The 24,186-nt window shown below is 45.1% G+C and overlaps 1 long non-coding RNA gene across 1 annotated transcript in view; it reads right to left on the bottom strand.

Annotated features, from left to right (window-relative positions):
• Positions 1-1,066: 1,066 nt before the first annotated feature.
• Positions 1,067-24,186, bottom strand: part of LOC142006877 (uncharacterized) — a 105,328-nt gene continuing 82,208 nt past the window's right edge. Inside the window, exons 2-3 of the long non-coding RNA XR_012643840.1 lie at positions 5,094-5,284; positions 1,067-1,587 (exon numbers count right to left, since the gene is read on the bottom strand). This is a non-coding gene — a long non-coding RNA (uncharacterized LOC142006877). The remainder of the gene's footprint in view (positions 1,588-5,093; positions 5,285-24,186) is intronic.

A 24,186-nucleotide genomic window follows, 5' to 3' on the forward strand; every position in this document is an offset into this window, starting at 1 on the left:
CGGTCCCCACAGTGCTGTCTGCTGCTCTGCAGTGCCCTGTGTGTGTGGAGAGGGGTGGGCGTGTTTAGGAGGGGCCTTTTAAGGGAGCCACTGGCTGTAGAACCCAGAAGGGCTTTCAGGCCATGTGACCTTGCGTGTGGTGTTTCCTAGCTTGTTCTTTCAAAAGGGCTCATGTTGTTGTGTGGATGTTCCCTTTCAAAAGACCGGGGCCCTCTTTTGAAATAACATGCCGGTATGGCGATCCACTGTGTGTGTGTGGCTGTGTTACTTTGAAACCCCTTGTTTCAATTTTGGTTTTCGATGTTCCCCCTTTCAAGATTTGTGTGTAATGTAGACACAGCCTTAGTGTCCTGTCTCTCTGTAGCTGATATACGTTCAGCTGCATTTCCAGAATGCTGTGAGTCAGAAAAATCACCTCTTGGGGATGAGGAGGGAATTTTTTTCCAGCTGGGCCAAATGGACAAATCTGCAGGGTTTCAGTCAAAATATTTCATTGCAAAACATTTTAACATTTCCGGAAAATCTGTTCTCCTCCCATCCTCCCCCTCTCATCAACATGATCTTGGCAAAATCAACATACAACATTCCCCAAAGAACTTCTGTTTTGATCAATCTACGTTTGCTGTCAGAAAACTGTTCCCACTACATTTTTCAGACCACCACCTGTGGTTAAGAAGAAAAAACATATTTCTTTTAAAAAAGAAATATAGGAAAATATAATGCACTGCAATTTGCAGCCAGTGACCAGTTTGTATGAAGGCTGAAGGCCCACATCCCACAAGTACATGAAACCTGGAATATGGCTGTGGGTCTTCTAACTGTAAGGAGAAGAGGAGATGTGAAATCTTCACATGCTGAGGTCTCCCTTGGTACCATCACCCCACAGGCTTAATTAAATTCTTGGCATGTTAAAAAGAAGAGGAAGAAAACATGGAGAGGGACACTAAGTTAAACTAGGGTCTCTTGCTTAACTTCATTCCTGGGTCTGTCGTTTATTTACCTGCATATCCTGATCCCTATGTGAACAAACACAAGTAGTAGAAAATTCGTCAGACACTTTATTTAATGGTTTAAAGTATCATGTTCATTGTTTTTTGCAGCACGGGTGTGGGCTGACAAATAGTACATAATTTCTGTATGGCCCAACGTGCCCCTCTTGCAAACTATAAACTTTATACTTGCATATCACGGAGTTAATCAGAAATCTGTGAAGGCAGGAGATGAAAAGCCATAGATAACAGTGCTTGTGTGCTATAATAGAATGGACTTTTCAGTTTTCCATGTCAGACCTCTTTTTAATCACAGCTCCCAGCAGTAACATGTGGCTTGCTCCAAGGTTTATTTTTGAAAGTCACCATATAATCTTGGCTTGCCAACCTAAAGGTGTACACAAAGTATCTCTCCAGGCTGCTGAATCTGCAAAGGTGACACTTGATGGGGTGTGTGGATTGGAGTTTAAGGTTCTGAAATGAACACATGAGGGAGCTGTGTAGCTTGCAGATGCAGTTTGAAAATTAATCCAGTGAAACACAGTGTAGAGGATATGAACATATTTTTTCTTGCAGCATTAAGGCTTGTTCAGTTCCCCTATGAAATAACATGGAAGAGCATCATTTAGTCTTTTCTTTTCCCCTGAGGTTTATGATGGTTTTTTATCATCAATATGCTTTTCTTCACTTTAGTAACCTTGCCTCTGTTTGATCTGTGTGTTCTTTGGCAGTGGCCCTTCACTTGTTCAGATACCACAGGCTTAACACCCTATAAATATTATTCTCTACACTGAACTAGAAATGCTACCCTTTATTTCCCATGACATTTTTGTATTTCTTTTTCCTTGTAGCGTTGCTGATTCAGAAGGGAATGAAAGCAGGGGTATTTGTGCAGGGTGAAATTTAGTCTTGTATGATTAAGTCCCACTCATGTCCTAAAATGACATAACTAATGCATTGGTCTTATGCTGACCTTAAGCCCATCTTAGCTGCATGCCTATGCTAGAGGATCCTCTCCCTCAGCCCTGGTCTTTGAATGGCCAGGGAGAGGTTGTTCTTTCCAATAGCCCAGCTTCTGGGAGAGTCGTCTCTCCCTGCCACTGTCACAGAGCAGCTAGCAACCCAAACCAAGCATCTCCAGCCCCATCCCAGAACCTGCACACCCAGCCACAGCCTGCACCCCAGCATCTCAACACTATGCCTCAGCCCAGAGCCCACTCACACACTTCAAATCCCTCTGCCACACCCCCACCAGATGTCACCCCCATATTCGTGCACATAAGAAAATTCTTCCTGCACATGCATGAAGAAAGGTAGAGGAAACATTGATGATGACTCTCCCTGTGTGATGAATTTCACCTATTAAAATACTGCAATATGCACATTCTTTGTGTGTTATCCCATGTGTTTCTTCATGGAAGTTTGGCTCTGTGTAAATTGCATTCACCTGGGGATTATAAGGGGAGAGAAGTGACAGAAATAAGAAGCAATTTGAATTGTGCACTTCTTTCTTTTCATGCCCCACTCAATGCTCTGGCAACAGACACTGCCTTCTCGACGTCTGCTTCTGGACTCCTTCCCTTAACACAAGGACTAGGGGCTCACCAAAGGAAATTCATAGGTAGCAGGTTTAAAAGAGCCAAGAGGAAGTACTTCTTCACACAATGCACAATCAGCCAGCATAATTCCTTGCCAAAGGATGTGGTGAAGGCCAAGACTATAACAAGATTCACAAAAGAGCTAGATAAGTTCATGGAGCATAGGTTCATGAATTGCTTCTACCCAGGGTGAACAGGAATGTTCTGTTTGTCAGAAGTTTTGGATGGGTGAGAGGGGATGGATCACATGCTGATTACCTCTGGGGCACCTCACATTGGCCAGTGTCAGAACACACATACTGGGCTAGAGGGACCTCTGATCTGACTCAGTATAGCCATTCTTATGTTCTTACTGAAAACATGCCTGAAAACATCTTACACAATCTTGTAATTGTCTTTGTGCAAAATATGCTGTGTGGGGTGTCATTTCACAGCCAATTGTTCACTGATCAATAATACTGTGCTGTATTTAAAGTTACAAAACCCCCTTTTATGATGTTAAAAGCAGAAGTTCAAACTCACATAGCCCCAATTAGCTAGCACCAGACAAGCCAGTTGTCAACAAAGGAATGCTTTACCTGAATTTGCATATAAACAGTAAACAGTCTGTAGACAGAAAAAGATGGAAGAAAAACAAGAAAATCTGTATCTCATCAGAGAGAGGGAAGAAAAGGAACATCTTAAAATATCATTCCTATCTGATTTTATGTCTCCTTTCTCTCGGCTGGAAAAAACTCAATCTAGGGACTCATTCACAGGAAACCGTATTCCAAAGGGTAACTAAACTATGAAAAGTATCAGAGAGGTAGCTGAGTTAGTCTGTATCTTCAAGAACAACAAGAAGTCCTGTGGGACCTTACAGACAAGCACATATTTTGGATCATAAGCTTTCGTGGGCAAGGACCTGCTTCATCAGAAACCCACCCCCCATGCATCTGATGAAGCGGGTCTTTGCCCACAAAAGCTTATGCTCCAAAATATCTGTTAGCCTGTAAGGTGCCGCAGGACTTCTTGTTAAACTATGAAAGTGAGGGGCAAAGACAGCTCTTTCTCTCTTCTTGTCTATATCTCTTTCTTCACCGAAAAGGACAAAAGAAATGCCATTGGACTCTGGGAGCAGATGCTGGCCTGATAGTTCTGTCAGCAAGGTACTGAAAACATAGATAAGGGACTTCACAGTGAGCCAAGTCTAGTTCTAGTTTGTTAAGTTTAAAAAGGGATCTGTATTTCTCTCATAATATCTAATGCCCTGTGCTTGTACTCACTTAAACCTTGCTCTTTGTGGTTACACTTGTTTTATTGTATAATCAGAACTAAGTGTTGTGTTTAAACTGGGAAGGATAGTAACTCCATTTACAAAGAACCAAGTTGTTTTATATTGTCACTTGATGAGAACGATTAATCTGTTTTCTGAGCTGTCCAGGAGAGGTTGTTTGACGCCAGAGTGTGGCTGAAGAATGCCTAGATTCTCAGGGCCATACCCCAGACTTAACTCATAGGCTCTCAGGTGGGGCTGAAGATCTACCCAACAGGCCCTGGTGAGGGGGCCTAGTCAGTAGGCCACCCGGTCTCAGGTGATAATCTCTCACATGTCTGACCGTCCCTGTGTTTGTCAGTGGGACAGAGGCAATTGGGCTGTTCGACTTAGGGTGTGCCCAGACCCTCATTCCGCAAACACTCATGGCTGATGTAGGGCCCCCTCAGTGCACTATCAGGCTGCAGTGTATCCATGGGGATGTGAAGGCCTATCCCTGCACCCAGGTGACCCTACGGGTGGGAAAGCACGAAAAGCCAGTGATGGTCGGCCTGGCCTCAGCCTTTGCCGGTCCGGTAATAGTGGGGGGCAGGAGACTGTGGACATTTTCACAAACCACTAGCAGGACTTAGGAATCCTTCAGCTAGGAAATGGCAACCCCAGCCATTGAGCAAGGGAAAGGCAGGGACCACAAATCTGGCTGGAGTAGGGAAAGTGGCGGACCCAGGGGAAGGGACTTCCCAGGGACCAGCACCAGCCCAGGTGGACCCAGGCCCCTATCAAATGGAGAGGGAGCCACCCCCACTGCCTAAATCTGTAGTCCTCGCACAACCCTTGGACTTTGTGGGGGAGCAGCAGGCAGATGAGATGCTGAGCCGAGCATACAATCAGGTGGCAGTAGTGAATGGGGAGACCACCAGAGCCCATCCAGCAGAACAGTTCCCCTATTTCGAAATCCAGGGAGACTGTCTCTACCCTGCAGAGAAGGACCCACAGATGGGAGAAGTGCACCATCAGCTCCTGGTTCCCTGACCACACCGGAGAGAGAGGTCATGCGGCTTGCCTATGCCATCCCCAGGGTGGGACCCCTGGGAAGAGACAAGACACTGGCCAGGATCCTGGCCTGCTTCTTTTGGCCTGGGATCCACAGAGCTGTTGCAGACTTCTGTGCCTCCTGCCCAGAGCGTCAGCTCACTGCACCTCGGTCCATGGAGAAGGCCCCATTCGTTCCCCTCCCACTCGTGAGTATACCTTTCGAGCGTATTGGTGTCGATATAGTCAGCCCCCTGGAGAAGAGTGCCACTGGATACCGATTCATCCTTGTTGTTGTTGATCATGCAGCTCGGTACCCAGAAGCCACGCCACTACGCCCCATGAGTGCCAAGAGGGTGGCAACTGAGCTCATGAACATCTTCGCTCGGGTCAGGGTCCCTCGGGAGTTCCTAACGGATTAAGGGACAAACTTTATGTCCCAAAAGGTGCAACAACTTTGCCGGTTGCTAAAGATCAAAACTCTCTGAACGTCCATCTACCACCCCCAGACTGATGGACTTGTAGAGTGCTTCAGTCAGACTTTGAAGGCCAGGCTCCACAAGTTTGTGCCGATGGATGCATGTCATTGGGACCAGCTCCTCCCAGCCCTCATGTTTGCAGTTCAGGAGGTGCCTCAGGCCTCCACAGGATTTTCACCCTTTGAACTCCTGTATGGGAGGCAGTCGCAGGGGATTCTGGACTTAGTAAGGGAGATGTGGGAGGAACAGCCCTCCCAAAGCAATAGTGTTGTGCAATATGTGCTCAGCCTATGAGAGAGGCTTGAAACTCTGAGGACATTTGCCCAAGAGAACCTCCTCCAAGCACAGTGGGTCCAGGAGGCAACTTATAACAAACAAGCAAGACTCTGTGAGTTTCAGCCAGGGGATTGGGTGCTACTGCTACTACCAAGTACAGACTCTAAGCTCCACGTCCGCTGGCAGGGGCCTTACAAGATCATCCAGCAAGTGGGCCCAGTGAACTATGAGGTAGACCAGCCAGATAAGTGTAAGGGGTGACAGATCTACCATGTAAATCTCTTAAAACCCTGGAAGGCCCAGGAAGGGCTACTAATCACCCCCTACCCACCAGACCTGGAACTGGGGTGCCAGGCAGCAGAGGTGACAAACCCTGGGGAGGTACAGATTAGGCCTAATCTTATCCCAGAACAGAGGCTTCAGGCCGAGAAGTTAGTTGCCGACTTTTCCTCAGTCTTTTTGGAGAAACTCAGTCTAACTCACCTGGCTGTCCACCATATCCAGACACCTCAACACCTTCCCCAGAAGTTGAGGGAGGTAAAGCAAGAACTGCAGTTGATGCTAGCACTGGGGTTAATCAAGGAATCTTTCAGTGAATGGAAAAGCCCAATAATCCTAGTCCCCAAACCAGATGGAGCACCTGGTTCTGTATCAACTTCTGGAAGTTGAATACCATGTCCAAATTCAATGCCTACCCAATGCTCCGGGTAGATGAGTTGCTCGATTGGCTTGGGGAAACAGAGTACATAACTACCCTCAACTTAACAAAGGGCTATTGGCAAATCCCCCTAGTGCCTGAGTTCAAGGAGAAGACATCTTTCTCCACTCCTTTGGACTCTTCCAATTCCGGACCATGCCCTTCAGGCTGCATGGTGCCCTGTCTACATTCCAGCATCTAATGGATCAGCTTCTATGTCCCCATAGCCAATACACTGTGGGGTATTTTGACGATATAGTGATCTATAGCTGCGATTGGCAGACCCACCTACAACATGCGAGGGCCATATTGCAGTCCATCCAGGAAGCAGGCCTGATAGCAAACCCAGCAAAATGTCGCCTCGGAAGGGATGAGATCACTTACTTAGGAAACACCTTGGGGAAGGGCATGGTATGCCCCCTAGTGGAGAAGGTCCAAGCCCTTCAGCAGTACACCCCTCCATCCTCAAAAAAGGAGGTTGGTAAGAGGGGCAGCAACGGAGAAGAAGCCCGGAATGAAGCGATGGTAATACCCTGCTAGCCCCAAGAACTAGTGCTAGTTCCTGGGCCTAGCAGGGTATTACCATCGCCTCATCCTGGGCTTCTCCTCCTTTGCTGCCCCTCTTACCAACCTCCTCAGGAAAGAGGTTCCCAACCGCGTCCCCGGGACTCCAGCTTGTGAGGAAGCTTTCCAGGCCCTAAAGGCCCAGCTCTGCCAAGAACTGGTCCTGTACAGCCCCAACTTCTCAAAGGAGTTCTTGCTACAGATGGATACCTCGAATATCAGGGTAGGAGAGGTCCTCTCCCAAGTTGTAATAGGTGAGGACCACCCAATTCTTTATATTAGCTTGAAGCTCTTCCCAAGGGAGAAGGCCTACTCAGTATTAAAGAGGCCCTAGCAGTCAAATGGGCCATAGGCTCACTCCGATACTACCTCCTGGGCAGACACTTTACCCTTGTCACTGACCATGCCCCCCTGCTCTGGCTACCAGCAGTGAAAGAGGAAAACCCCAGAATCATGAGGTGGTACCCTTCCCTCCAGCCCTTCTCATTCTAGATCCAGCATCGTGCAGGGAAGGATCATGCAAATGTGGACTTTTTTTATTTCCCCAGGGGACAAGGAACACACTTGGCAGAGAGGCAGACCCCTATTGGGGTCTTGAGAGGGGGATGTGTAAGAGTGTAAGAGGGAGGTCAGGCAAGACAGGGGTTAAACAAGTACTGTTGGCCCAATCAGCCCCACCCTGCTTCATCTTCTACCAGTGTCAGACCTGGAGGGCTATAAAAGGAAGGAAGCCAGCCCAGTCTGGCGCTGACCAGCTAAGACACAGGAGCTGGCTCTGAGGCAGCAGGCCTCAAGCCAGAGCTGCCACCCGTTGTCCGCCATAGGGTACAGCCCAGAACCCTCCCCAAGGCACCAAGGGGAGTAAGGAGCCTCCCTTCCCTCCGGGGAACCCCTCTCCCGCCAAAGGGGGAACTAGAGTCTCGGGGCCACATGCAAAACTTAACTCATTGACTCTAAGGTAGGGCTGCAGACCCACCCAACAGGCTCTGGCCAGGGAGCCTAGCCACTAGACCACCCAGTCCCAGGTGTGAACCACTCACAGGGGCGTGCCTGCTATCATTGCAAATATCAAAGGTGGGGAAATTGTCCTTGCAAAGTATAAGATAATTGAGGTCTTTGTTGAGGCCATGGTGATGGGTAGCAAACTTGAAAATTAATTCTAAATCAGATGTCTCTCTTTATAATCTGGTGTTAAAAATGTCTGTGTTTGAAAACGCACACCATTAAATCATTAATCCTTATGATTCAACAGTTTACACAAATAAATATTATTGCTATTAAAGTCTGTGGCACTGCAGGTCACCTGAAAATTCAGGATAGTCTCTTCATGTGTAATCTACAGCAGGTGTGCTCCTGGCACATTATGTTGTTTAGACACTGGAGAGCAGTAGAAGGGTTGCTCACCTGCTGGTGCATACTTCAGCTGAGAAATTGATATGAACATCCAAAAGATGAAAGTCAACAAAGTGCTGTATTAGGAAGATAAAAAAAAAAAAATCCCAGGCACAACTACAAATAGGGTTATCTGTCCAGGTGCTAGTACTGCTGAAAATGATCTGGGAGTTATAGTGGATCATGAGTTGTATGAATCAGTGCTTGGTGCAGCTGTGAAAATAGCTAATATTCCAGGATATATTAGCAGGAGTGTCAAATAATAGGGAGAAACTGGACACGCTCCAAAGCAGAGGAGCAACAACAAAGGTAGGTAAAATGCTTAGAAGAACTAAACTATCAAGAAGAGTTTTAAGAAAACTGAGCATGTTTATAAGTCTTCAAACACATTCAGACTGTTAAAGAGGGCTGGGATCAGCTCTCTGTGTTCACTGAAGATAGAACAAGTAGTAATGGTGGGAAAAGTAGATCTTGGTGGGGGAACCTTTAACTATAAGCATTGGACTAGACTTCCAAGGGAGGTTGTGGAGTCCCCACAACTGTTTAATTTGTTTGTCAGAATTGGCAAACATCTGTCAGGGATGGCCTAGATATTCTTGGTGCTACCTCAGCACATGGGAATGGACTAATGACCCCTCCGTTTCCATGACTGTCTTTAAAAAAGCTTATGCTGGGTAGTATGCTGGGTCCTGACTCCACTTAGAGAGGACAGACCCTCTGAGAAAGTAGCAAATGAGACTTTTTGTTTGCTTTTCTAGGAAAGTACGAATGCTAAATTTGTTTAACAGACGTTAATGAGGGCAGTGGCATAGATTCAAAGTATTATTTAAGTAAGCAGCTAATATATCTGCCAACCTATAAAATGAAACAATGGATTGTATTTGTATAACTGTGCATACAAATGTTTCCTGCTAATGATACTCAGTCCTCCTAAGCCTTGTTCCTTACATGCTATCGTTCATTCCACATGCACTGTCAATCCACCCACACCCATCTCACACACTCAACAGACAACACACTCCCCATCTACACACAAAATTGATTTTGAACCCATCCAATTCAACATGCTTTTATTCCATATTTGCATTGATCGCCAGCAAATAACCATTTTCCACTCCCAAAGCTTGTTTTTGAAAACTATTACCATCTTGGCTATGGAGGTAGAAGTTTTCAACCTTGATTAGGAGGTCTCAGAGATAAAATAATTTTGTGCAAGGAAGATTTATATTCTCAGTTCACTGTGATTACCTCAAAAATTAATCCAGACCACCTGAGTTATCTAGCTGGTTTAGCTAGAGACACTGAAGGGCCAGGGTATACTCCAACAGTATTTCTACCAGCAAGTTAAAAATATATGGCTTGGATTAATGGATTACAAGATGACAGAAAGCTGGCTAAATTGTTGCACTCAACAGCTTGATCTCCGGCTGGCAGCCAGTATCAAGCAGAGTGTCCTGGGGTTGATCCTGTGGCTGGTTTTGTTCAGTATCTTTTTTAATAGATGAGGGGCTTTAATGCACACCCAGAGAGACATGTTCCCCTCAACAAGTTCATGGATGGCATTAAGCTTGGGGAGAGGTTGGTATACTGGAGGGTAGGGATAGGGTCCAAAATGACCTAGATAAATTGGGGTATTGGGCTAAAATAAATCTGTTGAGGTTTAATGAGGACAAATGCAGAGTCCTGTTCTCAGTGGTGGCAGATAACAGAATAAGGAGCTATAGTCTCATGTTGCAGTGGGGGAGAGTGGTGAAGCACTGGAAGGGGTTGCCTAGAGAGGTGGTAGAATTAGGAGTTCATCAGCCAGGCTTGACAAATCCCAGGCTAGAATGATATTTGGGGTTGGTCCTGCTTTAAACAGAGGATTAGATTAGATAACCTCCTGAGTCTCTTCCAGCTGTAATTTGTTATTCTCTGTGGCTGGATGAAGGAAGAGCAACAACCAATAAAATACTTGAATTAAGCTCAAAAAGATACCACTTTTTTTCTAATAAGCTGTTGGTTACAGCTATGATCCTGGCCTGGGAACCCCTGCCAGCCTCAACTCTATCCTTTGGCCATGGCTCAACTTCAGTGCATCCCTGGGCAGTCCTCTTTGGTCCCAAACTCATTCCTAGTTCTAGGCCTCCAACCAGACTCTTACTTGCGGCAACCTATCCACTCCAGCTACTTAGCATGGGGACATTGTCCACCTCATATTAACTATAGGCCAGAGATCTTTAAACTCTTCCATGAAGCCTCTATGAGCTCCATGCCAGTCCCAAGCCTGGATGAAGGAGGAAGGTTAGTCAGATATGTGTCATTGTGGTGAACATCAAACAACAATGCAAATTAAATCTGATGCTAGTACAACAAAATGAGAAAAAAAATGCCAGTTCGGACATCATCCGGATAAACAACGTCTGCGATACCAATTGAGCAATCGAGGTTGGGTTGATAAGTTGGCTACCGAAAGAAAATTACAACTAACACATATGCTATCCATTGGAACATGGATCATCTGAACACCGTGGGCAACAGAAAAATTAGAGCTGCTTCAGAAGGAGATGGAGAGATACTGATGTGATATACTTGAGCTGGCAGAGATGCATTGGACAGCATCAGGAGAGAGATGCAGTTGCAAAGTCATTTGATCAGGAAATGAAACGAAGCATGAAGCAGGAGTTGGATTCATTCTTAGCAAAACAGGTAGAAGAGCATTACTAGGATACAAACTGGTGAGTGCAAGAATGATGGTAGCAAGATTGGAAGAAAAAACGTTCGACATCTCAGTCACTCAAGTGTATGCACCCATGTCGGACAGTATGGAGGAAGGGATTGGGCTATTCTATAAAGACTTGACAAAGACAGTGGAGGAGATACTGAAGAAAGATGTGCTGATCATCAGAGGAGATTGGAATGCAAAGATTGGAACAGATAACGAAGGTTGGGAGAGAGTAATGGGGAGGTTTGGATATGGAGGAAGAAATGAATGAGGTGAGAAACTACTAGAGTTTGCTACAAAGCATGAGATGGTGTTCTGTAACACAAGATTCCAACAAAAGGACTGTAGGAAGTGGACGTGGTGACTGAATGATGGGAAGTCCAAGAGTATGATAGATATGATTTTGGTAAGAAGAAGATGGATAACATCAGTACAGCAGTGCCGAACTTTCCAAGGAGCGGATATAGTTTCAGACCACAGTCTACTGATCACAAACATCAAGATAAAACTCAAAAGAAAATGTAAGATGATGTTTAAGAAAAGAGACAGGGCAAGGCTATGTGAGGACGAAACAGGGAATGTATACAGAGCAACGCTCAAAGAGAAGATTAAAAATATTGCCACAGCGAAAGACCTAGATAAGAGAATCGCAGGGATAGCCATCGCGAAAGAAGAGGCAATTGAGCAGACTATTCCAGAAGAAGAAAAGATCAATAAGAAGAGGACACTGGAGACACTGAAGCTGGTTCAGGAGAAGAAAGCATTGAAGATCAGAAGAGATGTTTCTGAGATGGCAGCACAGCAATATAGGATGAAATGCAATGAGGTAAGGAAAGCGGCCAGAAAGGATAAGGAGAAATGATTAGAAGAGCAATGTGAAGATATAGAGAGGTATTATGGTGAATGTAAGACCAGGGAGGTGTATAAGACAATTAGAAGTAGGAATTAATAGGAAATGGCAACCGAAGCAGATGGTGATCAAAGATGAGAACGAAGAAGTGCTCATGAACAGAGAGAAGATTGTGAGCGATGGACGAGAAATTGCACCCATCTATATAAAGCACAGTTGGACCAGAGTGTCTCAGAGGGACTGATAGAAAAACTGAAAGAGATATCTCCACTGAGCATTGACAGCGAGACCAATATTTTGAAGGAGGAAGTAGAAAAAACAGTGAAACGACTAAAGAACAACAAGAGCCCTGGAAATGATAAGATCATGGGAGAGATGATCAGTACGGCACAGAAAGTACGATTCAGGAAATACACCAACTATGTAATATAGCATGGAAAGAAGGGAAGGCACCTAAGCAGTGGACAAGATCTGTGCTAGTGACAATACCCAAGAAAGGAAGTACATTGGAGTGCAAGAACTACAGAACGATTGCCCTGATGAGTCATCTAGGCAACGTGCTGATGATGATACTGACTGAGAGACTAAGATCACAGACAGAAGTACATATAGCAGATGAGCAAGCATGGTTCAGAAAAGATAGAAGTACCATACAGCAGATATGGGCACTAAGACTGATAGTGGAAAAAACTCAATGAAAGAACAAGAAGATATACACTTTCTTCGTCAATTTGCAAAATGCATTTGGCAGTGTAGATCAGAAAGTGACTTGGGTGGTTTTGGAGCAGACTAATACGGTTGTTGAAAGTTATCAGTGGTAATGCAGAGGCAGCGGTGATAACATGCGGGGAGTTTGGAAGTTGGTTTAAAACAAGTAGAGATACAAGGCAAGCAGATCCAATATCACCAAGTATCATCATCACACATCTGGAGAGAGCGATGGACAAGATCAAGGAAGAGGTGGAAGGGATATCTGTGCATGGGAAAAGAATTAACAACTTGAGGTTCGTGGATGATATAGATATCTTTGAGGAAGATGAGGAGAAGCTAGTGAAAATGGTGCGGGTGTTAAATGAAGAAGGGAAGCGGTACAGAATGATTATGAACATTGATAAACCAAAAAAATGGTATTTGGAGATAACGAAATAGGAAAGAAGGTCCGTGTTGATGGTATTGAACTAGAAAATGTAGAGAAGTTCACATATCTGGGGAGCAACTTAACATATGATCTAGACTGTAAGAAGGAAATAGCAACTAGAATAGCGAAAGCAACAGCGAGTTTGAAGGTGATAAGATTTGGAAAAGAAAAGCGATTACCTTGAGAACGAATCAGAGCGTCTTCAAAACGTGTGTATTCAGCATCATGTTGTACAGATGTGAGACATGGGTGATAAAGAAAGATTTGAAGAGAATGATATTGGCATTCGAAAGAAGTTGTTATAGAAAGATTCTGAGAGTAGGATGGATGCAGAAGATCACCAGTGAGGAATGATATAGAAAGATACAGCCAAAAGAGAACCTGCTGCAGAAGGTTATAAAACGGAAGCTACAACTGTTTGGGCACATTTGCAGAATGAACACGAACGAAAAGTGAAGACCCTGGTATTTGGCATAGTGTATGGTTTGAATAGGAGAGGCAGACCCCACAGAGAATGGATAGATGATATAGTAGATTGGTGCAGAGCTACTCTACAGAAACTAAGCCACTCTGCACTGGACAGGGAAAGATGGAAGGAAATAGTGAGAGAGGCGTCAGACACCAATGGGTACTCAGCCCACCGTTATTGATGATGATTATGATGATGATGAGAGATCTTTGCCTATTCTAATCATAAACCTAGCTTGGGACCTCCTGCAGTTCTAGTCTAACCATACTCCGGGAACCCCTGCTGGCCTCAACCCAAACCCTATCCCAGAGATCTTTGCTCACTCTAATCATAACCCTAGCCAAGGAACCCAAGCCTCGTCTTCCTTCCCCATACCTAATTCTAGCCTAAACCTGTCATTCGGACCAGCAGAGGGAACTTGGTTTGTTTTACAGTTGGGATTGGGAAAGACCTGTGTTGAAGTCATGTGTCACCTTCCCATTATCTTCTGCATCTGCAGATCTGTGTTCTCTTTTTAAAACTATAAGAGGTTGTGAGAAAACTATGTCTTGGAGACTTTGGCACAGGAAATGAAGAATTCGGGAAGTGTGACAATGCAGCCTCTAACATAGAGGGATTCACTGTTAACTCAAAAGATATGGGCTGGTCATATAACCATCACAATTTACACCACATCATTTGGCTTGGGCCCAATGAAAGGCAGAGAAGTAGTGGGGAGTGGATCTGGCTTTAATGGGTAGTGTTCTATACCTGCAGCCTTGCAGAGAGCACATCATGGCATGGCAACTCAGCTAAGAGGACCAAGAACATCCATCCAGAAATATTGTGTGGCAATTAAAACTTTATTGGAAGTTTTCATTGTGGGCAATGCACCCCACACAACCACACTCAGGCTTGCTCCTAGAGGAGACCTAATCCGAGAACCCAGGTGGGTGGGCTATAAATAAAGAATTTAAAGACATCTTTGTGGCTGGGCCAGACCAAGAGGTATGGTGCTGTGAGACTGGATCCTGATGTCAGCGCCACTTTGATTTTTGTTTCACCGGCAACTGAGGACCACTCAGTGTTGGGATTCATCATTCACCCTTCACAATCAATAAATATACTTTTACGTTCCATCTTATTGTCCTGTATTCTGACTCCCACACCGTTCAATCCTTGACTCATAAAGTCACCCAATCTCTCTCATAACTTGCCCCTCTATTCTCAAACAACAGATTTGCAGCTGATACAGAACTTATTCAGCCATTTCTCTTGATAATGGTCGTGTGTACACTGAAATGCATATTCAGTGCCTCATTAGCATGCGGGTGGCCATGGCGCTTTGAAATTGATGCGGCTCGCTGCCGCATGGCTCGTCCAAACGGGGTTCCTTTTCGAAAGGACCCTGCCTACTTTGAAGTCGCCTTATTCCCATCTGCTCATGGGAATAAGGAGACTTTGAAGTAGGTGGGGTCCTTTTGAAAAGGAGCCCCATCTGGGCGAGCCGCGTCAATTTCGAAGCGCCGCGGCTGCCTGCATGCTAATGAGGCACTGAATATGCATTTAAGCACTTCATTAGTGAACTTCGAAATGGCCATTTGAATGGCCATTTCAAAGTTTGGGGCTAGTGTAGACACGGCCAATGAATAACTAAGAGCTTCTTTCCTAACTGAGTCACCAACCATCCCTGCCTGTGAAAGGCAGGAGCAGCAGAAGATAGTGACTGGTCAAAGCACATGTCGCTCTGGTGTAAGAGAACCATACCAGGAACATGTTACAACAGCTCAGGCAAGGCTCAGCCCTTCCTCTTAAAAAGCAGGTCATTTCTCGCCTGAGTATTTCCCAGTCACTAATTAAAGGTCCCCTTTCCTCATTTTTTTTCTCTACACTTTTTTCCTCTACACTTCCTCTACATTTCTTAACACTACATAAAGAGCACATGTGTAGTCCTGGGTCTGGTAAATGTTTAGAGTTGAAGAGATTGGATTTTTATTGGTAAATGTTGGTACACATTGCCACACAGCAACAAAAATAGTTTCATTCGTTGCCTGATAGGCAAGGCAAATTAGTTGGAGTTTGATTTGTGTGTTTTGACATGTGATGTTGCCAGTCTCTGTTTTAACATTTATAAAGGTTTCAATTTTTGAATCTCAACCTGTACAATCATTAAATAATTGTTGACTACCTTCCCCCCCTAAATTCCACAATTATGAGAAATAAAACTCATAAAAGTAAATGCTTTAAACCCATACTTTTGCGAAATTATGAAAATTAAAGATGACAAAAATAGAAAAGTTTTAAAATAAAATTGGTATCTATTGAAATTATAAAAAAGTATCATGGAATTCTGCCATACCTAGTTACGTTCATTTAACTCATGTCTTCTGTTGACGAGATGCTTATTTCAAATTCTCCTTCCCATTCCCTGTTTCATACAATATATCCCCTGATGCTCCTGCCAAGTGGAGTTGATTTGCTCAGGCCACCTCCTCCTGGCAAATGGAAGGATGGGGCACAGAGTTATCACAACCTGCCTCCTCTTCCTCCATCTTGTCTTGTCCATTGGGGGAGGTATTCCATATTGTATGGCTATGTTACCAAAAACACAGCATTCCAAAATTATCCTATTAACCTTTTTATGGCTGTAGTGTCATAGGAGCTGCAACTAGGAGTGGTAGGTGAGGTCTTGTACCCATGGGCGTGAAATGGTTTACAGTTTGGTTCAATGGTTCTCACAATCCCCACTGTAAAAATTGTTCCACCTCCCTCTTATCCCGCCCTCCCCCCCCCCAGTGTTATATTGTGATATATCACCAGATGGACAAGGATACCTCCTATACATCTTTAGGAGGTCAAGACTCTTGGTGACTGTTCTGGTGGGTTTAAAAACAAAGTTATGCCATCGTCTGAAAGAAGTGCAAGGGTGGACAATGGTGGCCATGAACCAGGCCCCCCTGTGTACATATTCCCCCCCATTAATTGTACATAGTTGCCTTGTCCCACCCCCCCTTTAGTAGCTGTCCCTGCCCCAATGTACATAGTTCCCCATTAATGTAAAAGTTCATTGCTTTGTTTCAAGAAGGTTTGGTTTATTTAAAACAAAACAAATGTGTGGTGGTGTGTGGTGTGGGCTTGGGGGCAGGTAGTGTTGTGGGGTGTGTGGGGTGGTGGTGGGTGGCTCACCAGCTGGCCCTGCCAGCGTTCACCCCACAGCCTGGTCAAAACGGGCCCGCAGGGCCGACCCCTGACCCGGATCCCCTCATGGTCAGCTTGGTGACTCGGGGCAGCAGGTGGCTGGGGGCAGGCCATGCCAGCCTCCACAGCCCAGCCCTGCATGAATGCCTCCTCCTATCTCTCCACCAGGTTGTGGAGTGCGCAGCATGCACCCACAACCTGGGGGATGCTGGGGAGCCCTGCATCCAGGCGGGTGAGGAGGCACCTCCAGCAGCCTCTGAGGCAGCCAAAAGTCCTCTTGTCCACCTGGCGTGCCTGGTTTAGGTGGGTGTTGAACCGCTCCTGGCTGGCACTGAGGTGGCCCATGTAGGGGCACATGAGCCAGGGCCAGAGGGGGTAGGCTGCACATGCGATGAGGCAGAGGGGCACGGTGGTGCCCCCAGGGGGTCTCCCTCTGGGGGATGTAGGTCCCTGCCTCCAGCCAGCAGCATAGGCCCGAGTTCCTAAACACCCAGGTATCATGGGTGCTGCCAGGCCAGCCAACATATATGTCCAAGAAGCTGCCCCAGCTGTCCACCATGGCCTGGAGGACCACGGAATGGTAGCCCTTCCTATTCAGGAAGCGTCCTCCACTGTGCTCCGGGGCATGGAAGGGGATGTGGGTCCCATCCAGTGCCCCAAAGCAATTAGGGAACCCCATACTGGCAAACCCCGAGATGGCTGCATCTGGGTCCCCAAGCTGCATGAGCCTGTGAAGCAGCAGGGCATTCAATGCGTGGACCACCTGCAGGTGAAGGACATGAGCACCCATGAGGAGTGTGCAGGGTGTGCCTGGCCCTCCCCCTGGCTCCCCCAGGCTCCCACCAGGTCCTCCCTCCCCCCAGCCTCCTCCCCAGCTCCCCCTGGGCTCCCCCCAGGTACCCCCTCCCCCGAGGTCCCCCCAGGCTCCCCCCACATCCCCCCTCTCCCCCCAGATGCCCCCCCGGTCTCTACCTCTCCCCCTGGGGTCCCCTTACCTCCATGATGACAGCCCCGATGGTGGCCTTGTCCACACTGAACTGCTGTCCTATGGATTGGTAGCTGTCTGGAGTGGCCAGCTTCCAGACAGCGATGCCAACCCATTTCTCGACGGTGAGGGCACATCGCATGTGGGTGTCCTGGTGCCGTAAGGCAGGGGTGAGCCACTGGCAGAGCTCGAGGAACATTTGCTGGCTCATCCAGAAATTCCGGACCCAGCAGTCGTTGTTCCACTCCCCAAGCACCAGCCAGTCCCACCACTCTGAGCTGGTGGGGTACCTCCATAGCTGGTGGCGTGTCCAGCGGGGAGAGGCCAGGAGGGCTAAATGGTCCAGGGCAGCTTCTTCATCCCCCAAGGAGGACAGCTCATCTTCTTCTAGGAGATTCTGGGCGGTCTCCTCCATGGCACCGAGCAGGGCGGCCACCGCTCCAGGGGTGGCTGTGTGGGCTTCTGTCTGCTGCTGCTTCTGCTGCTGGGGGTCCGTGGTTGTGGGTTCTGCAGACCTCGTGCTGTGCAGGCCGAGTCTGCCTGGGAGGAACCCTTTAAGGGAATGGCTTGCTGTTGCCCCGGAAGGGCTAGTCCACCCTGTGACCCTGTCCGCAGGCTTTTCTAGCCCCCTTATTCTGATTGGGGCTGCTTTTGTGTGTAGACGCTCCCCTGTGGGGCCTATTTCGATTTAGTGCTGTCCTACGTTGAAGTTGAACTTCGACGGCACCAGCCCTGGAGGATGCATGGACTCTACGCATCAAAATAGCTTATTTCAATTTTGCTACGTTGGAATAAGCTTTTTCAATGTAGCGTCCCAGAGTAGATGTAGCCCATGTCTACACATAAAAGTGGCTGGAAAGAGCAAGCCACTCTGTCAACAGAGAGAAGCCAGACTGCCCTGACCTCTCTTGACAGAATGGCTGACCAGAAGCTCTGCAAACAGGAACTCTCTGTCGACAGAACTGTCTACATGGGCACTCTGTCAACAAAACACTGTTGACAGAGGCGTTATACCTGACTGGGGAGAGGTTTAACAATTCCAGCTGAACAGCAGTCAACAAACTCTCGATAGAGTGCTTTAACTGTGTAGATGTTCAGTGAGTTTTGTAGACAAAAGCCCAGTTTTATCAACCGAGGCTGCCTTTGTAGACATAGCCAGAAGGAATAAAATGTGGCAATAGAAGGAAATAGGGTGCTACCCATGGTCCACCCCCACTTATGAAACTATTTCATATGCCTAAATGTCCTGCTAAGGTGCATTATCAGGTGCCTGAACTATAGAGTTGATCCTGCTTTGGGAAGAGGGCTGAACTTGATGACTTCCTGAGGTCTCTTCCTCCCTAGGATTCTACCAATCAATGATCAAAAGTCAGGTTCTTTTTTTGTTTGTTTGTTTGTTTGTTTGTTTTTAAGTTTCCAGGAAAATTCCACCATTTTGAAGTTTCCGATAGCCCTGAACTGGAAGGAAAGGTCAACCTTCCGACTTTCCATGCCAAACAAATCTTCGTTTCAGAAATATTAGACCACTTTTTTTTTGTCAAGGTCAAAATACTCCATTTCGACTTTTAGTTTTATAATATATCAAAAGTGAAGCAAAGTACTTTGATCTAATTGATAATTCTGGGTAAAGAATTGATACATTTCCATGAAAATTTCCAATTTTGTAGAAGCAACATTTTCTGATAGAAAACTATTTGTTCAGAAATTTTTGGACCAGCTCCACTCAATGGGTTTACTACTCAGACCCTGAGTAGCTTGACTAAAATGGCAGAGCTGGCATATGAACTCCTATTGTCAGTTGCCCAGTCCAGTGATGCAACTTCTAAACCCTTTTTCTTTTGTTACTATTTAATTTTGTTCACATGAATTCACTAGGAAGTTGGTAGATTTGCCAGTGTCCCGCTTGCCAAAATACATGGACCACTCCCAGTTCTTGCAACTTCGTTCATGTCTTTGAAGAGCTGTATGTTTTATAAGAAGGCTTCAGAACATTTGGAAGTCACACTGTGATGATCTAGTGTCCCTGTGTGAAGACTTGACAATATCTCACCATAATGCAATGTATAATATGAGGATGCAGATAACCAAGAGCGCCATACTGAGTTGTCAGTCTCCCTTTAGAAAATCTGGCTTTGTGATTCTCAACGTGTACAAAGTTCCTTCTGAGAACAGCTCCAAAAGTGGCAAATACCAGCTCTGCAACTTGACTTCCTCTGTGGCTTCAGACAAGTCATTTAATATCGTGCCTTTTTTCCCCTCACCTCTGTGAAATGCTGCTCACTGAGAGTCATGACATCAATTAGATAGTGATTATAAAGCTTTAGGCTGAGGTTTTCAAAGCCATCTAGAGTATCTTGATGCTCTATTCTCATTGAATTAGACAATTCAAAATGCTATCACTTTCTATACATGTTCCAGCACAAGTGCTTTGGCTGGCCATCCTTCATCAGAATTAATCATTGACACTAGCTAGCTTAAAGAATAGAGCTGTAATTCAACATCTTGCTGTGAGGTGACATTTTAAATCAGTGGCATAGAAAACCTTCTTGTGTTGGAAATTGCACATATTTTTTTGTATTGTGATACTTAACAGAATTATTTAATCAATTTATTCTGTAAATGTGGAGAGTTGAGCTTTCAGTCATCTATCTATCTATCTATCTATCATGTTATTATGTTTAAGTATCTAAAAGTTAGAGCCCTTCAAACTGGAATTTAACTTGTATGAAAATGGATTTAATAACACTTATGCTTTCACAAGTGGCATTCTATGGCGAAATTACTACTGCTATCAGAAGTCTTAGTGATAAGAAATATATACCTTTTCAATCTATACATTGTGAAGAGTGCAAGTCATACACAAACATTCATACTGTTGTACAGGCAAAGTTTGGGTACACTCTATTTCTAACAACAACGTACAGGCCTAATTCTGAATTTTTTAATATTTATTTTTGCTTTTGGTAGGTTTAAAATTGGAATCAGAGAATCATATACCTGGAAGGGACCTTGAGAAGGTATCAAGGCCAGTCCTCTGCACTCATGGCAGATCAAGCACTATCTAAATCATCCCTGGCAGGCGTCTGGCTAACCTGCTCTTAAAAATCTCCAGTGATGGAGATTCCAAAACCTCCCTAGGCAACTTATTCCAGTGCTTCACCACACTGACAGGATTTTTTTCCTAATATCCAAGCTAAGCCTACCTTGCTGCAATTCAAGCCTTCTGCTCCTTGTCCTATTATCAGAGGATAAGAAGAATATTTTTCTCCCTCCTTGTGACAACCTTTTAGATACTTGAAAGGTGTTATCATGTCCCCTCTCAGGTTTCTCTTTTCCAGACTAAAGAAACCCTATTCTTTCAAGCTTCCCTTCCAGGTTTCTTTTCTAGACCTTTTGTCATTTTTGCTGCTCTTCTCTGGACTTTCTCCAATTTGTCCACCACTGTCCTTAAATGTGGCACCCAGAACTGGACACAGTACTCCAGGTGAGGCGTAATCAAAGCCAAGTAGAGTGGAGTAGAGTAGACACTTCTTGTGTGCCTTGCTTACAACACTCCTGTTAATATATCCCAGGATGATGTGACTACAGGTTGAACATCTTGTGTACAGCAACATCCGGACTTTGGCATGATTTTAGTTAGCTGGATGTCCACTTATCATGAGTGTTGGCAGGTTTCTCATGGTCCCATAAAATTTGTTTCCAGCCACAACCCCTGGCTTTTAGTGTTCTGTCCTGTTATATAGCTGTAATTTGCTCCTAAATATCTTTGAAGAGCCCAGTATCAGCAGAAGCACTGGTAATGCTGCTAGACAATAATGACCTCCTGTGATCTGGCACATTCTCTTGTTTGGTGCCAGTCATGTCCTGAGGGTACCGGACTAGAGAAGTTCAACCTGTTATAGGTTTGTGTAGCTGTTTTCTCTCCTGAATTTTCTTTGTTAAAATGGCCTGAAGTCTTTTGTATTATTAATACATATTCTTGCTGTTAAAGTTCTGCTTTACAGCTGGATGGTGCTCTCAACCCACAGTAGACGTTCAGTCCCAGAAACGCACCTGTCTCCCTCCCTGATTTACCCAAACCTAAAAATAAAACTGAGTTCTATAGATTTGGAATCTTTTAGACAGAAAAACTGAAAGACAGCTATCTAATCCCACAAAAAATGATGCAGAAAGACATTTGTTCACTTTGTCATACCCTTTAAAAAATGGCTGGTAATTTAGTGTTTATGTTTATAGCACAGAGGTAGGATGAGAGGCTGTACAACATTTCTACATGACCCAAGGTGCCCATTCAGAAGCCATAAACTATCTCTGTGACTATTCAGGAGGTTAATATGGACTCCCAGTAGACAGATTTAAAATTAGGAATAATGGATGTTATAGTTTTGTGTCATGTTCTTTCTATCTTATGTCCTTATATGCCCCCCCCTTACTTTAGTATCTAAATGCTGCACAGTCTTTAATGAATTTATTCTCAATACCCCTATGAGGTAGGGAAGGGCCGTTCTCTCTATAGCACAGCTAAATAATAGAGGTACACAGGTCACACAGGAATCTCATGGTGGAGCAGTGAGTTGAAGCAGGTTTCCAAAGCCCCAGGCTAGCACCCTAACCAGTGGAAAATTCTTCCTCTTACAATTATGTCTGCCCATTCCAATAAAAAGACCTTTTCAACTTCCGTTCCTCAGACCTCTTTGTCACAGCTCTCACCTGTATCATATGGCTCACTTTAAGGCTTATTTTTAAAAATTGCCATTTAATTTCAGTTTGACAACTTAATTGTGCGCAGAATAGCTCGAGGCTACTGAACCTGCAGAGGTGAAGCTGAATATAATGTACAGCTTGACGTTTAAGGTTCTGTAATGAACACATGAGGGAGCTGCATGGCTTGAGAAGACTTAGCACTTTAAAAATGAACAGGTAGGAGGAAACTATAATAAATGAAAGATGTATGGCACATTTTGCTTGTGGCATTACCTTTTTCCAGTTCTGCTATAAAATAACATGGGAAAACTCATTTAAACTATATTTTGGCTAATGCTCAGGGTTTTCTTTCATCAGTTTTTTTTTTTTGGGGACTTCAGTTCTCCAGCCTCAATCTCTGCTCATTTTTTCCTCTGTGATCCTGTACTTGTTTTGAGATGACAGGTTTAACACCATTTGATAGGATGAGAGAAGATCATTCTCCTGTGCAGTTCTACAAGTGCACTCCTATTACAGATGACATTTTTGCATTTATTCTTCCCTGGTAGTGTTGCCATTTCAGAGGCAAAGGAAAGCAAGGGCCTTCACCATTCACAGAAGCTGACATTCACTTCGGTACCCTTGGCCAACTCAAGCCATCAGTATAAGTAGGACATAAGTGGGACATAGGCCTTGTGCAGCCGTCTGCATGCAGAGAATTTCACCCACAATCACACTGCTGAGGACCTTAAGGCCTCTCAGCATACCTCTACCATCCTACTTTGTGGCCCGACAATAAGGATCTGTTCTGCTCCTCTTCCAATCCCAGCGCCCATAAGTGTTATTCAGTGGTCTTCTTTCCTCTGATCCTCCCTATCTTTGAAGACCTTACTGTGGGACTTGGAAGCCTCTGATTATCAATTAAACAAATGCTTTCTATACTCTAAAGCCTCTGAAGCAAAAATAATAATTTACCTGATTCAAGCATGGGATTACTTGCCAGAGCTGTTGGGCTCTAAGATAAGAATATCAAAAGCAGGGCAGAAGACAGAGATTCTCAAGGACACGGTAAAGGATCTATCGCAGTGTCATGGGACCACTGGCGAAGGAGACAGTTTGCTGGAAGAGGGTTGCAAGAAGGGAGGAAATAGCCATAAAGAGTTTGAATAAGTTTCTGTACCTTTTGAAGTTTGCTGAATCTTTTCAGTATTTTTAATCAACAATCACTGACTGTCATGCAGTTACACTGGGGACATAGGTTGCGCAAAAATTCTTGGATAGCTCTTCAGGATGGTCTGCATGCATAATCCCATAGCAGGTGCACTACTGGCAGGTTAATATTGTTTGGATGCTATTGGACAGACCAAAATAACTGGTTTAGATGAGCATAAATGCGCAGTTTGTTGAACTGAAGCTAACAATGTTGCTAACACATATCCATACCATTTAACAGGATCTCTACTCCAAAAATTGACCATGGACAAAAGCAGTATTGTGTTTCCTCTGACTGCCTTCTCTGTACTGCTGGGAAGATCTTGGCTTGAGTCATCCTCAACCGTCTGATCACCAGCATCTCAGAGGAGAACCTACCAGAGGCACAGTGTAATTTTCACCCAGTTCGCAGCATCATTGACATGATGTTTGCTGCTTGTCATGTCCAGGTAAAGTGCACAGAGCAGAACTTGGATCTGTAAACTGTCTTTATAGACCTGACCAAGGCATTTGACACTGTCAACAGAGAAGCCCCGTGGAGTATCCTGTCAAAACTTGGCTGCCCAAGAAGATTCGTTAACCTCATACGCCTGTTCCACGATGACATGACTGGCTTTGTTCTTTCCAATGGCGAGTCCTCAGACCCATTTGAGATATCTAATGGTGTGAAGCAAGGGTGCGTGCTG

This window comes from Carettochelys insculpta, chromosome 1 (assembly GCF_033958435.1).
Source record: "Carettochelys insculpta isolate YL-2023 chromosome 1, ASM3395843v1, whole genome shotgun sequence".
Lineage (NCBI taxonomy): Eukaryota > Metazoa > Chordata > Testudines > Carettochelyidae > Carettochelys > Carettochelys insculpta.